The sequence below is a fragment of the Cetorhinus maximus genome, chromosome 1, assembly GCF_964194155.1.
Source record: "Cetorhinus maximus chromosome 1, sCetMax3.hap1.1, whole genome shotgun sequence".
NCBI classification, from domain to species: domain Eukaryota; kingdom Metazoa; phylum Chordata; class Chondrichthyes; order Lamniformes; family Cetorhinidae; genus Cetorhinus; species Cetorhinus maximus.
The window spans coordinates 121,661,397-121,678,578 of NC_135879.1; the positions used below are offsets into that span (position 1 = coordinate 121,661,397).

Below are 17,182 nucleotides of genomic sequence, written 5' to 3' on the forward strand. Positions count from 1 at the left end.
TAATTAATTACATTCTCTTAAGGTACATAGCACTCCACTTTACCACATCCCTCCCCCTTTACTTGGGAGTACAATTAACAAGATTCACAACATCCCAATTACTTACATGAATAACTACTTACAAGTCAAGTCTCTCAGGAGGCTTCCTTGGACATGTCGAGCGCCATAACGGCCTTGGCTAGATTTCTCGAGACTCTCTTCCCAGGGATCAACTGTCCACCAGGTTCATCAGTGGAATTGGGAAAGTTTGTGTCTTTGACCCTCTCGGGTCCAACGGGCCCCACCGGTACTTCCAAATCGTGTGACATTTCTTCCACATGCGGTGCAGACTCAAATGCAAATGATGACGGCATTCCTTCTTGTGGGATTGTCTCTCTTCTCCAGAGATGATCTACGTGTCATCTAATTATTCGGCCATTTACTGATACATTATAGGAGAGAGGTGCTGCCACGGCATTCACTTCGCCTAACAGCCAATTGGGCCCATCCCCAAAGTTCTTGGAGAGAACTGTGTCTCCCACCGTGAAATTTCTTTCATGATTATGGCCACTATGCCTAGCCTTCTGGGTCCCTTGGCTTCACTCCACCCTCCCATCTAAATTTGGCGTGATAAGAGTTAGATGGGTGCGGAGATGTCTCTTCATTAGTAATTTAGCGGGGGCAATACCGGTGGTCATGTTTGGCATTGTCCAGTATGCAAACAGAAACTGTGACAATCCGGTGCTGATGGAATCCCTGTTCAGCTTTTTCATCCCGGACTTAAAAGTTTGGACCACCCGCTCAGCCAAACCATTAGAGGCGGGGTGGCGAGGCGAGGTTTTGATATGAGTTATTCCGTTGAGGGTTGTAAACCTGTGGAACTCCCCGCTGGTAAATGGAGTCCCATTATCCAGCACGAGCACCTCTAGTAACCCGTGGACTGCAAAACTCTGTGGCAAACGGTCTACGGTGGCAGCAGACGTGGGTGACCAGACTTCGTAGACATCCACCCACTTGGAGTGGACGTCTATTAGTAAATGGAACATCATGCCCAATCAGAGCCCCACATAGTCGATGTGGAGGCGCACCCGTGGCCACCCCAGCCATTCCCAGGGGTGCAATGGAGCTAAGGGGGGTAGCTTTTGTGCCTGCCGGCATTGAAGACAACTTTTGACTCGGGTTTTGATGTCTGTGTCCATCCCTGGCCACCACAAGTAGCTGCGCGTGAGCATCTTCATCCTATTAATGCCAGGGTGAGCAATGTAATTCAGCCAGTAATGGCCTTCGTCCTCTCGGGGTCACGATAACCTTTGCTCCCCAGAGCAATATGCTGTCCTGGCAGGTGAGCTCATATCTGTGATTGAAATAGGGCTTCATGTCATCAGATTTTGGATCACCTGATCATCCATTCAAGACCTGCTCCCGGGCTTGAGATAAAAGTGGATCTCAGCTTGTCCACGTATGGATTTGTTTGGCCTGGACAGGGGAGGAATCCAGAAAAATATACTACTAAGTCAAGTTCCTGGGGAATTGGAACCTTCACGTTGTTATCTGGCAGGGGAAGACAGCTCAGCACGTCAACATGTGCGACCTGGCTTCCTGATCGGTGAATAAAAGTGTACTCGTAAGCAGCCAATATCAGTGCCCACCTCTGGATGCGAGCAGATGCGATGGGGGGTATCACCTTATCTTCTCCAAATAATCCCAGCAGAGGTTTGTGGTCTGCATAATGTGAAAATGTCGATCATGGAGGTATTCGTGGAATTTCTGAACACCAAATACAGCAGACAAGCCCCCATTTTCAATTTGAGAATATTGTCGTTCTGCAGCACTGCGTGTGTGAGATGTATAACCAATGGGTCGCTCGGAGCCATCCACCATCCGATGTGAAAGTGCAGCCCCTTCCCCATAAGGGGATGTGTTGCAAGTTGAAATCAATTCTTTCTTTGGGTCAAAATGGACCAGAAGGGCCGATGATCTTAACAATTGTTTTACCTTCAGAAAGGCATCCCGGTGCGGAGCTTGCCAAATCCATTTATGGTTTCTCTTAAGCAATGCGTATAACAGAGTCAGTACAGCTGATAGATTTGGGACAAATCGGCCATAGTAGTTTATCATGCCTAAGAAGGCCTTTAGTTCTGTAGTGTTTCTCGGTGCAGGTGCCTCACGAATAGCTTTGTCCTTTTCTTCCACGGGATGCAGGCCCTATGTGTCAACCTTATGGCCCAAGTAAACTACCTCTTTGGCTTGGAAAAGACATTTTTCGTGCTTCAAGTGTACCCCCACATGTGAGAAGCATTTCACCACCTCCTCCAAATTAGCTAAGTGTTTTTCGTCAGTTCGTCCAGTGACTAAGACATCATCCAGATAAACAATGACATGGGGCAGTCCCTGAAGCAGATTTTCCATGGTACACTGGAAAATAGCACATACCAATGAGACCCTAAAAGGTATTTGAATATATTGATATGTATTGATGGCCACGAATTTCCTAGGGCCTTCTTCCAACTCTACCTGCTGGTAGACGTGGCTCATGTCGAGATTTGAATATGTGATGCTCCCTGCCAATATAATTCATCAATTTTTGGTATTGGTGTCTATCAACTTTGGCCACTCTGTTTACAATTAACTTATAGTCACGGCATAAGCGAACAGTTCGGCCTGGCTTCAGTATGGGCACTATGGGTGCCATCCACTCAGAAAATCACACCGGTTGTAAGATACCCCAATTTTCCAACCTGTTTATCTTGCTCTCGACCTTGTCCCGTAGAGCATAAGGGACTGGTCCGGCTCTGATAAATCTGGGGGTTGCGTTAGGGCCCACGTGGAGTTTAGCTTTTAGCCCCCGAATCCTTCCTAGCTCGTCACTGAAAATAGAAGCGTACTTTTGTAACAATTCCTGTAAGTTTCTCGTCCTGATTTGAAAAATCTCAGCCCATTGCAATTTAATCTTTTTGAGCCAGTTGCAGCCAATTGAACTGGGGCCCACCCTAGCTATTACTATAAGGGATAAATGTGCTGACTGATCCCCATACTGCACCAAGACTTGACATATCTCTTTCACTTTTATTTCTTCACCCATATATGTTTTTAATTTAGTGACTGATTCTTCCATACTTAAAGGATGGATTCCTTTATTGAAGTATCTGAACGTATGTTCTCCTATGACAGACATTGATGGCCCAGTGTCGCCTCCATCTTGATGGGTTGTTCATTGACTCTAATGACTACCTGGATTGGCTCAGTTCTACCCACTTTCAGGTTGTATAATGAGTAGCTGTCAGGTTCTGCTTCCACTGGCTCTTCAACAAGGGTGATTTTGTGATTTCTACCTTTGTTTTTAACATGCTGTCTCAGCCTATCTTTACAGTGCCACATTATGTGACCATTGTGGTGGCAGAAAAAGCATTCGATATTTCTGAACTGTCGATCACCTGCAGGTTGCCTGGATGCGTTTTTCTCATTAATGTCATGGATTTTCACTGTAGTACTGTTGTTCTTCAATGGTCTGTACATAGTGGGCATGTCCCGTCTTTCTGTGGAGTCTGATGTTTTCACATCTTTTGTTACCGGCCCTTCCCGCCCCACAAGATGGACAGCGCCATTTTGTGTATCTTTCATTGCCTCTGAGTCCATAACAGAGCCCTACATGGCTGTTGCCAATTCTAATGCCTTAGTTAAGTCCAGATTAGTTTCAGATAGCAATTGCTTTTGAATAGCATCGTCCCCGATTCTGCATTTCAATCGGTCTCTCAACATGTCATTAATTGAAGTTCCGAACTCACAATATTCCATTAATTCCTTTAAAGCAGCTACATAGTCAGTGATTGTCTCACCTGGAAGCCTATTCCTCGAACTGAATTTAAAACACTGCATAGCGACAAAGAGCTTTGGCTTCAGGTGGTTTTTAACAATGTTTGCTAACTCATCAAAAGTCTTGGTATCAGGGGTGTTAGGTGACGTGAGGCTGCGGATCAGCCCATACATTTTGCTTCCACATGTGGAAAAAAGTATCACCCTCTTCATGTCCTCCCCCGCAATGTCATTAGCAGTAAAGAAGAACGCTAGGCATTCGAAGAAATGAGACCAGTTATCGGAAACGGGGTTGAATGGTTCAAGATGCCCAAACTGCAGCATACTCGATGACTAAGGACCCTGCACTTTCAAACAGCTTTCAATGTAGTGGCGAAGTAACATTGCTGCAGCTTTCTTGATTGCCATCAATTGATCCGGTTTATCCTTGTCACCATTTTTATGTTTTTAGTTTTCAGGTTCACTTTGTCGGTCGAACGCTAGCTGCGCCCTGTTATTAACACATTAGTTGGTGCTTGAAACAATATAGGCAGAGAGACCGATTTACTGAACAAACACAGGTGGCGTATTGGAACTAAGAACAGAGCACGAACACCATGTGTTCTTCTTCAATCACCTCCAGCTCTAGGCTCCCAATTACCCAAGTAGCCCGTGCTATGTAGTGATTGGTCAATACAGTCACATGGTCAATTAACTACATTCGCTTAAAGGCACATAGCATTCCACTTTACCACTGGTGCATAGGAACAGAAGTTGGCTACTTAGTCCTTTGAATCTATTCCGTTATTCAATGAGATCAAAACTAATCTGTGACTTAATTTGTCCAATATCCCTCAATATGTTTGGCTAACAAAAATTTATCAAGATAAAAGCAAAATACTGTGGATACTGGAAATCTGAAACAAAAACAGAAAATGCTGGAAAAACTCAGCAGGCCTAACAGTATCTCTGGGACATGCAACGTTCTTCGGACTGCTGTTCTTGCCACATCCTGAGATCCGCCCTCAGTGTCATGTGCCGCCATATGAACATACTGGACCTCTCTCTCCAGCAGCAATAACTCACCCTATCTCAAAGCTGTCCTTGTCCCCAGTTTCATTTTATTCTTCATCTCATCCGACGCTTTAACAAGAAATTTTGTCTCTTCCTTTCACGTGCTAAGGAACACAAGCTACAACAATTCATTGATACCAACACCCATTCAGAACCCTCCACCCCTTCCCATCCCTCTGACTCCATCCCGTCTTCAGCCCTGGCCGTGTATTCACCATACCCCCTGACCATCCCCTCTCTGATGCTGAACGTTCAGTGCTCAGCAAAGGACTCAGTTTCATACCCTTACGCCCTCACCTCTATGAATTCCGGGCTTGGTACGATGCTGAACTCTTCTTCCACTGCCTTTGTCTCCATGCTCACTTCTTTAGGCAGACCCTGTTCCATGGATCCTTTTACCTGCCTCCAATATTCTCCCTCCACCTGGACCCCTCCCTCTGGCCTCTTACCTGCTCTTGATCTTTTCATTGAGAACTGTCGATGTGACATCGGCCGTCTCAATTTTTCTGCTCCTCTCACCCACTCTAACCTGTCTCCTTCTGAACTTGCCACACTCCGTTCTCTCAGGTCCAACCTTGACTTTGTTATCAAACCCGCTGACAAGGGTGGTGCTGTGTTGTCTGGCGCACTGACCTCTACCTCGCAGAGGCTGAGCGCCAACTCTCAGACACTTCCTCCAGCCTCCTCCTGGACCATGACCCCACCACTGAACATCAAGCCATTGTTTCCAGGACTGTCACTGAACTCATCTCCTCTGGAGATCTTCCCTCCACAGCTTCCAACCCCATAGACTCCCAACCACAGACAGCCCACTTCTACCTCCTTCCCAAACAGGACTGTCCCAGTAGACCGATCTAGTCAGCCTGTTCCTGCCCCACAGAACTCATTTCTTCCTATCTTGACTCTGTTCTCTCTCCCCTTGTCCAGTCTCTTCCCACCTACATCCATGATTTCTCTGATGCCCTACATCATATCAACAATTTCCAGTTGCCTGGCCCTAATCGCCTCCTCTTCACCATGGGCGTCCAATCACTCTACACCTCCATCCCCCACCAGGATGGTCTGAGGGCTCTCCGCTTCTTCCTTGATCAGAGGCCCGAACAATCCCCATCCACCACTACTCTCCTCCGTCTGGCTGAACTTGTTCTCTCACTGAGCAATTTCTCCTTAAACTTGTCTCACTTCCTCCAAATAAAAGGTGTGGCTATGCGTACCCGCATGGACCCCAGTTATGCCTGTCTCTTTATGGGTTATGTAGAACATTCCTTGTTCCAGTCCTACTCAGGCCCCCTCCCACAACTCTTTTCGGGACACCAATGACTGTTTCAGTGCCGCTTCATGTTCTCGTCTGGACCTGGAAAAATTTATCAATTTTGTTTCCAATTTCCACCCCTCTATCACTTTCACGTGGTCCATTTCTGAGGCTTCCCTTCCCTTCCTTGACCTCTCTGTCTCAATTTCTGGTGATAAACTGTCCACCAATATTCATGACAAGCCCACTGAATCCCCACAGCTACTTCGACTACAGCTCCTCACACTCCGCTTCCTATAAGGGCTCCATCCCATTCTCTCAGTTCCTTCATCTCCATTGCATCTGTTCCGATGACGCTACTTTCCAAAACGGTGCTTCTGACATGTCTTCCTTCTTCCTTAACTGAGGTTTCCCACCCATTGTGGTTGACAGGGCCCTCAACCATATCCAACCCATTTCCTCTGCTTTCACAACTTCCTCTCCCTCCCAGAACCATGATAGGGTCTCCCTTGTCCTCACTCTTCACCCCACCAGCCTCTGCATTCAAAGGATAATCGTCCGCCATTTCCGCCAACTCCAGCATGATGCCACCACCAAACACATCTTCCCTTCACCCCCCCTGTCGGCATTCCGTAGGGACTGTACCCTCCGGGACACCCCAGCCCACTCCTCCATCATCCCCAATACCTCATCCTCCTCCCATGGCACCTTCCCATGCAAACACAGAAGGTGCAACACCTGCCCCTTTATCTCCTCCCTCCTCACTGTCCAAGGGCCCAAACACTCCTTTCAGGTGAGGCAGCTTCGATCTGTCCACAAGCATGACCCAGACCTCCCTGTCGCTTGCCGTTTCAACACTCCACCCTGCTCTCATGTCCACATGTCCGTCCTTGGTCTGCTGCAATGTTCCAGTGAAGCTCAACGCAAACTGGAGGAACTGCACCTCATCTTCCGACTAGGCACTTTACAGCCTTCTGGACTTAGCATTGAGTTCAACAACTTCAGACCATGAACTCTTTCCTCCATCCTCACCCATTTTTTAAACCCCTTTTTCAATATTCATTTTTATTAATTTTTTATTTTTACTTTTTATCCACTTATTTTTATTTTTATTTATTTTCATTTTTATTCATTTATTCATTGTTTTATCCCCACCTTTTATCCTATTTTTGATCTTTTTCCCCACCACCATCCCATCCCCACACCCCCACAAGGGCCATCTGTTACTTGTTCATGTTGTTCTTTCCAGAGTGCTTACCCTTGTCCTGCTATTACCACATTCTGCTTTCTTACCTCAATGCCACTATCAGCACCTCCTTTAGCCAGTGCCACTATCATTAACATGCTCTTTGTCCTTTTATTCATGACGCCTTTGTCAATTTCTCCTTTGTCCCCACCTATGGTGGCCTTCTATCCAACTTCACCTGCTACTCCCCCCTTAAACAGTAAAAATTTATCATGCTCAGTTTCAAAATTAATGTCAATTACTGTTTGCAGAAGAGAGTTCCAAACTCTTACCACCAGAGTGCAAAAGACAGACAGAATGAAAAAGAAGGTGGGGTAGCCCTGACAGAAAAGATTGACAAAGGAACAGGAGTGAGAAAGGGTCTTCACTCAGAAAATTTGGGAACGGAAGCAGTAACAAAGACAGTGGAGAGAATTTTCCCCCCACTGGGGGGATTGTGTGGGGGCAGGTGCGGGCTCGATCGGTGCCCCCGATCGGGCCCATGCCACCATTTTACATGGGCGGGCCAATTAAGGGGCCCGCCCAGCGTAACACGTAGCCAGAAGCACTGTGTGCTCCTTGAGTGGGTGGGGTGGGGGGGTTTCCCTGAGTCGGGAGTGCACTCTTTCACGTGTACACGCGCAAAAGAGCGCAGAAATCTCCCTGAGGCACAGAGGTGCCTCAGGGAGATAAATTTTAAGTTTTAAAAATTTTAATAAAGAAAAGAAAAAAATTTAAGATATGACCCCTCATGTGACAGTGTCACATGAGCTGGGACATGTCAATGAACTTTAATGAAAAAATGTATTTAATTTATAAACCCTTCATGAAACTTCATCCCGCTTGCGGATGGGGTTCCATGAAAAATGTGAAGGCCGCCTGGGCTCTTCATCTGCCCACCAACCTTAAGTTTGGATCGGCATCTTTCTCAATTGGCTTAATAAGTTAATTAACGGCCTTAATAGGCCTTTGACCATTCGGCGGGTGCACAGCCGAGTCGGCTGTGCGCCCACCGAACTGAAAATCTAAGTGACGCATGGTGATGTCGGGACGCACGCCCGACGTCACCCCACATCATTTTACGCCTCGGTGAGCAGGCCCCTCCCCTGCTCTCCGATCCGAAGATTCAACTGAATATAATAATTGTGGGGACTTTAATCTTGATTTGGACTTGGCCAAACATGGTCTGGAAAATGAATTTGTAGCATACTTTCATGATAGCTTCATGGAACACTACTTTGTGGAATCAACTAGCGATAAAGTTATTTTAGATCTAGCATTGTACAATGAGGCAGGATTAATCAGTAATCTCATATTAAAGTATCCACCAGGAAAAAGTGATCATGGGCAGAATTCTCCAGTCGGCAAGCGGGGGCAGGGCCCGTTCGCCAAGGTGTAAAATGATGCGGGGTGATGTCGGGCGTGTGTCCCTGTGTCACCGCACGTCATTTAGATTGTCAGTTCGGCAGGCACGCAGCCAACTCAGCTGCACGCCCACCGAACTGTCAAAGGCCTATTAAGGCCATTTAAATAGTCATTAACTGAATTAAATGAGCTGCCCGTCCAACCTTAAGGTTGGTGGGCAGGCGAAGAGCCCAGGCGGCCTTCGCATCTTTCATGAAACCTCATCCACGGGCAGGATGAGGTTTCATGAAGTGTTTTAAAATGTAATAAAAATTTTTACATTAATTCTTTGACATGTCCCAGCTCATGTGACAGTGTCACATGAGGGGACATGTTTCAAATGTTTTTTCCTTCCTTTATTTAAACTTACACATGTCAAATGGATCTCACTGAGGTGCTTCCGGGTGCGCGTCATGATGGGCGGGCCTTAATTGGCCCGTCCACGTCAAATGGCAGTGCATCCCCGATCGGGGGCGCTGATCAGGTTCATTCCCGCCTCTGCCCGCCCCCCACACAACTACCCCAATGGGGGGAAAATTTTTCCCCATAATACAGCTGAATTCCATGTTAAGTTTGAAACTGACATTGTCCAGACCCAAAGAAGAATCTTAAACTTAAACAAAGCCAATTACATAGGTACGAGGGCAAAGCTGGCTAAGGCTGATTGGGTAAATAGACAAAAAGGCGTGGCAATAAATAGCAGTAAGAAACATTTAAAGAAACAATTCAAAATGTTCAACAAAAATACATTCCATCAAAAAACAAAATCTCAATGAAAAAAATCCATTGGGTAGCTTATTAAGAAAGTTAAGGATAATATTAAAGAAGAGGCTTAGAATGTTGTCAAGAATTCTAATAAATCTAAGGAAATGGAGTGTTTTAGAAAAATGTTGATGAAAAGGGAAAAAACTAAAATATGTGATTAAACTAGCCAGAAATAAATGAAACAGTTTATAAGAGGTTTTACAAGTATATAAAAAGGAGAAGAGTAGCTAAAGTAAACATTGGTACCCTAGAGGCAGAGACAAGACAAATTTTCATGCAGAATGATGAAATGGCAGAAACAATTTTTTTTTGTCTACCTTTACAGTACAAACACAAATTACATACAAGAAATAGAAGGTAATCAATGTACTAATAACTGTGAGGAACTTAAGGTAATTGATATCAGCAGAAAAGTAGTATTGGAGAAACTTAAGGGGCTAAAGTCTATCCAATCCCCAGGAACTGATGGCCTACATTCAGAGTTCCAAAGAGTAGCTAAAGTGATAGTGGATATACTAGTTATGATTTTCCAAATTTCCCGAGATTCTCGAATGGTTCCAGCAGATTCAAGAGAAAAGAGAGAGAGAACACAGGGAACTACGGACTATTTAATCTGATATCAGCTGTCAGGAAAGTGCTGCAATCTATTATTAAGGAAGTCTTAATAATGCACTTAGAAAATCATAGTATGATCTGACAAAGTCAACATGACTTTAGGAAAGATAAATAAATCAAATTTATTTGAGTTTTTGAGTACGTAACTCATACGGTATATAAAGGGGGAACCAATAGATGAGTATACTTGGATTTCCAAAAGGCATGTGGTAAGCTGCCCTACACTAGACAAGCACTAATGGAGTTGGAAGTAATATATTAACATATATAGAAGATTGGTGAATGGACAGGAAACAAAGAGTAAGTATAAACAGGGCATTTTCATGTTTTCAGGTTGTGAATAGTGGACTGCTGCAAGGATCAGTGCTGGGGCCTCAGCTATTTACAAATTACAATTACAAGTAATGGCTCAGTCGAAGAGACTGAGTGTAATGTATCTAAGTTTGCTGACAATACAAAGCTGGTGGGAATGCAAGCTGTGGGGATAACACTAAGGCTGCAAAGGGATATAAACAGGTTAAATCAGTGGACAACAAGGTAGCAGATAAAAGGATAATGTGGAAAGTGTGAGGTTATTCATTTTGGTAGTAAGAATAGAAAGGCAGAATATTTTTTAAAAGGCTGGAAATTTGTGAATATTGATGCTCAGAGGGTCAACAAAGAAACAAAGAAAACTAGCATTGAGGCACAGCATGTAATTAGGAAAGCAAACGGTATGTTGTTTAATGCAAGAATACTGTAAATGCAAGAATAAGTAAATTTTGCTACAATTGTACAGAACTTTGTTGAGACCACACCTGGGGCACTATGTACAGTTTTAGTCTCTATGTTTCAGGGATGGTATACTTGCATTGGAGACAGTACAGCAAAGTTTCACTAGCTTGGTTCCTGGAATGATATGGTTGTCCTAAGATGAGAGGGTAAGTAGTTTGGGTGTACATTCTCTGAAGTTTAGAAAAGTGAGAGGTAATTTCATTGAAACTTACAAGATTCTGAAAAGACTTGATAGGATGGACATGGAGAGGCTGTTTCCGCTGGCTGTGGAATCTAGAATACGGGGGCTCATTCTCAGGATAAAGGGCCGATCATTTTGTTCAGAGATGAGGGGAAATTTCTTCACTCAAAGGGTTGTGAATCTTTTGAATTTGTCCACTCCAGAGGGTTGTGGATGTTCCATCATTGAATATATTCAAGGCTGAGGTAGATATATTTTTGGTCTCTCAGGGAATTAAGGGATATGAGAAGCAAGTTGGAATGCAGTAAATCATTACAACATGCTTCCCAGAAGCATTATCAAATGAATTTTGACAGTGAGTCACAGTGAGATATTAGAACATGTGATCAACAACATAGTCAAAGGGGCAGGTTTTAAGGAACTTCTCAAAGGAGGAGAAAAAGGTTTGTGAAGGGAGGGGGGGGTGGAATTACAGAGCTCAGGACCTATAAAGTGAAAGCCCAGTTGCCTGGGATGGAGTGGTGAATCAATGATGGGGAATCATTAATTTAAAATTGTCAGTAAGAAAGTGAGGCGAATGGCTTAGAGAAATTTATGTATAGAATTGCTGAAAAGTATAATGCTTAATGGAAGAAATACTTAAGTTGGAACCATTACATCTTTTAAGGCAAAAGTAGACAAGCATTTCAGGCTAAAGAAAATGCAGGTTGACGGTAACAAAGCAGGGCAGCAGGATTAATTTTGAATTGCTGTGACAAGCAAGTTCAGCTATGACAAAACAAATGGGCTCTTTCTGTGCTGTAAACTTCCTTTTCTCTACAACAGAAACTCAAATTATTTGAATAAAATGTAGATCTTAACATATTTGCATTTTTATTGACTCACTGATGCATTACAAATGAATTTTAAAAAACACAGATTGAAATATAAATGGAGCAATTGTTATGACGTGGCAGATGATGTGTGCCAGTGGTCCAAACCCACAAGGGAAACTTGGCCACACTATCACAACGGTTTTACAATTTGTATTTATTATGAAAAGATTTGGGCACTGAATTCAGAAGTAATGAGTCCACAAACAACTTTAGAGATTTTAAAAACTAAATTAAAACATTTATTACCAAAAAATGTTTCAAGCACATACATAAGATTACAGTTAATATTGTAACAAATCCCAAAATTTCTAATTAAACTGTCTCCAAACTACACACATCCTTTAAGGCAACAGTCCAAAACAGATTTTAAATTTAAATAGCAAGCCAGCAAAATTACCACAACACCCACTCGACAGTGGAATTCCAAAGGATTTTTTCCAACTTTAGTTACTAGACACAGCAGGCTTTTGCAAACATGGCTGGAGGCTTCCCCAGGGTTGTTTTGCATACTCCTTTCTGTTCTTATATGACTCCACAGCATCACTTTCCTTCCTTCTTTATATATGTTTCTCTCTCTTTAATCTGGAAATACACTTTTACCGTAATATAAAAATCTTTCACGTTGCCAATATGGTCAGTGCCTTTTGGGAAAAAATAAATAATAACCTTGCCCTATTTATCTTGTTAGTTGAAAACATCCTACCATCCCTTTGAAACCCAAACATCCCCTTCACTTATCTAAAAATGCAAATTTCCTGCACACCCTGCACGCTAAGACCTCATCCATGTTTACTCATCAGAATTTCAAATGTCTTTTGCTCCTAACACTTTGATAATTTCAAGCTTGCAGCCTATCTGACTCTAATTTAATTAAATCACAAACAGAACTATCTACACTCACACCCATAAATCTACTTTACAATAAAACACAATAATGTTATGAAATTTATTATAGTTTTGTGACACAATTAACGCTTGATTAATTGAGTCTGCAATCATACTTCTTAACTGATCTTTCGCACCCGTTCTTTCTACTTCCCTTTGTTACTTCAGTTCTGACTTTGATGACTCTGCTGCCATTCTCCAAAGTCTATTTTCCTCTCTTTTGGAAATACTTTTATCACTTCACTGAGGCATTCTTAAAAATCAGTGAACAATGCTCAAGTAAAACCAAAACAATATTTAAGGATCTATTAGCACAGCAGGGCAAAATAGCACAGGTTCAGGTTTGTGAAGGACAAACTTAGCATAAAGATCAAGAAGTATTCCTTCTTACCTAGCTGCAATGACTTATTACACAGACCTGTTTAGGTCTTGTTATTGGCTTCATTCAAGAGACAATCAGATACTGTTAATGGGAAGATGATAGAGCTGGTAATCTGGAAAAAGCAGATCAAGTGAGTTGTGAAGTCTCATTAATACAAATTGTGGCCCCATGAAAATTTCTTTGGTATTGGAACAGAATATATGAAATAAAAGGCAAATCCAGCCTTTTAAATTGCTTCATTCAATATTCAGTGCACTTTATAAAGTTTATAAAGAGCCTTCAAAATCAATTCAAGTAATTAAACTATGAGGGATGTGTACTTTTCAAAGTGAATTTGATATTAGGATTACTACACAAATTTGAAATTCTTCCAAGTGAATTAAATTAATACTGTTCCATAATTGTGTCATGGGGTTATCTTTAATATGATATACATTATTTTAGTCTTAGAGTATTAAATCAACCATAATATATGTACAGTCCTTGGTATTTGTACTATCTTATCTATCTAAAGAAAGAAACCCTGAAAAATGCAACACAAGTACAGAAGGTAATGTTACCATGTGACTGCATCACGAAAAAATTATTGACAATGAAAATGGAGCCTTTGAAAACCAAATGTAGCTCACAAAAATTAAAAAGCAACCCTGAGAAAATTTCAAAAACAGACCTCGAAAAACAATTTATTTTGATCCCTGGTGCAGCCATGTGCTGAATGCACTGTTAGGTGGCTGCACGCCTCAGAAAGGGATCCAAGTTTGTTCACGATTAGCCAATTAGAGTTGTCTGCTGACTCGACCTGATCTGGTAACAGTGAAGCTTTGCTGAGATCCGGAATTGTCAACTCTTTTCTCTTGACTCATAGGTATAGGCTGACAATTATCAAGTGTTGTGCCTGCCATCTCCCTTCACTCCACTCTCAGAACTTGAATGTGTAGTCATTCTTGACTCTACAGAACTGTTAGGCATAATGCTCTTGGGTAACTCTCTCAGCTGACACCTATTACTCTTCAACATCTCTCCATTGAGGCTGGTTACCTCATTATAACCATGGCTCATGAGAGATCTTTGACACCTCCTCATAGAACCATGTCCTCTCTTGCGGGTGAATCACTCTGACCTCTTGCCCTGCATGCAGAGGAGGCAACTCCACATCAGCAGGTTTGTCATGTATGATTTTCATTTTCTCTAGTTTTTCAAATAATTTTTCTTGAATTGATGATGATGTGATCAGATGATGACTTGGAAGAATTGTCCTGACTTACCATCCATAACTTTGGCTGGGGATGGTAATCTGATATCCAGTGGTATTGCTCATAGTTGCAACATTTGCACTTGAATATCTTGACTGGTCTTCCATTTCAAAACTATACCATCTGCACCATCCTTTCTGCTAGCTCATTTGACTTCAGATAGTGCGGGGATGACGTACCGTTGTTTACAGCCCACTTTGCATACATGTCTTGGAGGGTTTACTGCTATCCAGCGGACCATTTTCCAACACTATCTCCTCCAGGGAACCAAAAAGAATGAAACTGCGACATTGTTGTTTGCCACTGATGCACTTGGTGTATCCCTCAGATGGAGAATGATAGGAAATTTGGAGAAGTAGTTGATAAGTAAGAAGTGATCATGTCTGACAGTAAATAAGTCAGTAGCTAGTCTTGTCCACAGATGTGACAGACCATCCTGAGGATGAAGTGACTCTTTTTGTTGACTAGGCTAATGCTCCTAACATGGGTCGCATATCCTCAAAGCTCATTCGATGTCATCATTGATGCCTGGCCAATAAGCTGTTCCACATGCAAGTCATCTCCTTCTTTCATTGCCCATGGGACCTTGCTGTAACTGGGTAAGAATATCTTGACAAAGTGCTTCAGATATCAGCACTTGTCTGTCCTTAAAAATGACTACGCTTGAAATGTCAATTTCATCACGATATGGCCAAAAGGTTCTGAGGTCCATGGGAACCCTTTGTACTGTATCCAGCCATTCACTGCTGATCTGCCATAATGCCCTCAGGGCAGGATCTCTGGAAGTCTCTGTCCGGAGCTTCTCACGTTTGTCTTGTCTAAATCACGTTAGATCAATATTGTACATATCTTCTATTTCCACATCCACTCCATCCACTTGGACATCCAATGGTATATCTTCTGTCTTCTTGGAGCTGGATAGCCTACACAATGTGTCAAACATAACCATGAGGTTTCCAGCTTTGTACTGGACTTTGGTATTGTTTTTTACACACCCCTGTACTTTGATTAACAGTCTTTGGAGTTGAGGTGGCACGCTGGTGAGTGGCTCTCTCAAAATAATTTCCAGCAGCTTGTAATCAGTATCAGCAACAAAATGTTTGCCAAATAGATCTGTGTGGAATCTGGTGATGCCGAATACTATTCCAATGTTTCTCGTTCGATGTTTGAATAGTTTGCCTGAGCGGTTGACAAACCTTTGGAACCGAACGCACCTGGTCTACCTTCCTGCAACAGATATCCTCCGAGGCCCTTTTGTGAAGCATCTACTTTGAGTGTAATTTCTTTCCTTGGGTCATGGTATTGTAGGCATACTTCAGCAGAATGTCAGAATGTGACTGTTTTAATGAATTAAAAGCATGTAGATGATCCTCATGTTACAAGAATAGTGTATCTTTCATCAGAGTTTGCGCAGTGATCTGTTTTCTCAGATAAATTTGAGATATATGTTGCTAAGAAATTAAACAGGCCAAAACACCACTATAAATCTCCTTTATCTTGAGGAGTAGGCATTAATTGCTCATCCTCGAGCTTATGGGATCTGGCCATATTTCAATATCAGGGTAAAGTGCACTGAAGAATGGAACATTTTTTAACTATTAAAGATGAGACCTTTTCTTTAACCGTCTTGATTAGAATGTGAAAATTCTTGTCCTGCTGATCTTTGGTACACCCCATAACCGCTATGTCATCTGCAATACAAACACAGGAACACTGTCAGTAATGCGATCCATATGTTGTTGAAACAGGTCCTGACTCACGAGCAGATCAAATGGTAACCATAGAAAGTAATATCTCCCAAACCATGTTCTGAGTATCATTAGTTCCTATGACTCCACAGGCAGGTGCACTGACCAATATCCATGCTTCACATCCAACTTCGAGAAGAACTTAGTCCCAGCAAACCTTGGGTTGAGCCCCTCCAGAGTAGGCATCTTGTGAATACACCTCTTGAGTGTTCAATTTAAAGATAGAAATGGATAGATTTCTAAATATTAAAGATATCAAAGGATATGGGGATCGTGAGGGAAAATGGCATTGAGGTAAAGATCAGCCATGATGTCGATGAATGGCGGAGCAGGCTCAAGGGGCCAAAAGGCCTACTCTTGCTTCTATTTCCTATGTCCCTAATCTTCTGGGAACTAAGCATACTCTGATGATACCATCTTTCTTAATCACAGTGATTATGGAGCTACACCAATCTGCGTGTTGCTGAATGCAGCGAATCAGTGGCTTGCTGTGATCTCTGGTCACTTCCTCACTGCCAGGCTTTCTATGCAATCTCACCCAATGTCCCTTTAGATCACACACCTTTTTATTTATCTTACAGGTATCGCTAAATGCAGCACAGCTATGTGGCTGATGCATTAGACAGCATTTGTCACATGTTTTGCCCTAGGTGTGTACCTTGGCTATCTCATCTATTGTTGCTACTCCAAGTACTTGTATACATTGCCTGCCTTGTCATTCCATCGTGTCAAGCTTGTCTTTGACTTATCCTTTATATGGACACTACACTTCTGTGGTGAATCTGTGTAAGGAATTGCGTCATCATTCAGGTGAAGAATGGTGCCTCATATAAAACTGCCCATGGTGTCAAACCTGTTTGGATATTTCTGTTACAGTTTGTGAATAAACTCAGTAGGGTCACATTTGTCTTAACTATCTAGCATTGGTTCTTTACAGTCTTGTGAATCGTCATGATCCAGAGTTCACTGCATGATGGT

At 42.7% G+C, this 17,182-nt stretch overlaps 1 long non-coding RNA gene across 2 annotated transcripts in view; it reads left to right on the plus strand.

Annotated features, from left to right (window-relative positions):
• LOC144683048 (uncharacterized) overlaps positions 1–17,182 on the plus strand; it is a 55,385-nt gene that overhangs the window by 9,511 nt on the left and 28,692 nt on the right. The window contains exons 2-3 of one of the 2 annotated variants that reach the window (XR_013577166.1): positions 14,233–14,364; positions 15,631–15,755. This is a non-coding gene — a long non-coding RNA (uncharacterized LOC144683048). Of the gene's footprint in view, positions 1–14,232; positions 14,365–15,630; positions 16,074–17,182 lie in introns of those variants that run through there. The other variant, XR_013577165.1, reaches the window with a different exon arrangement.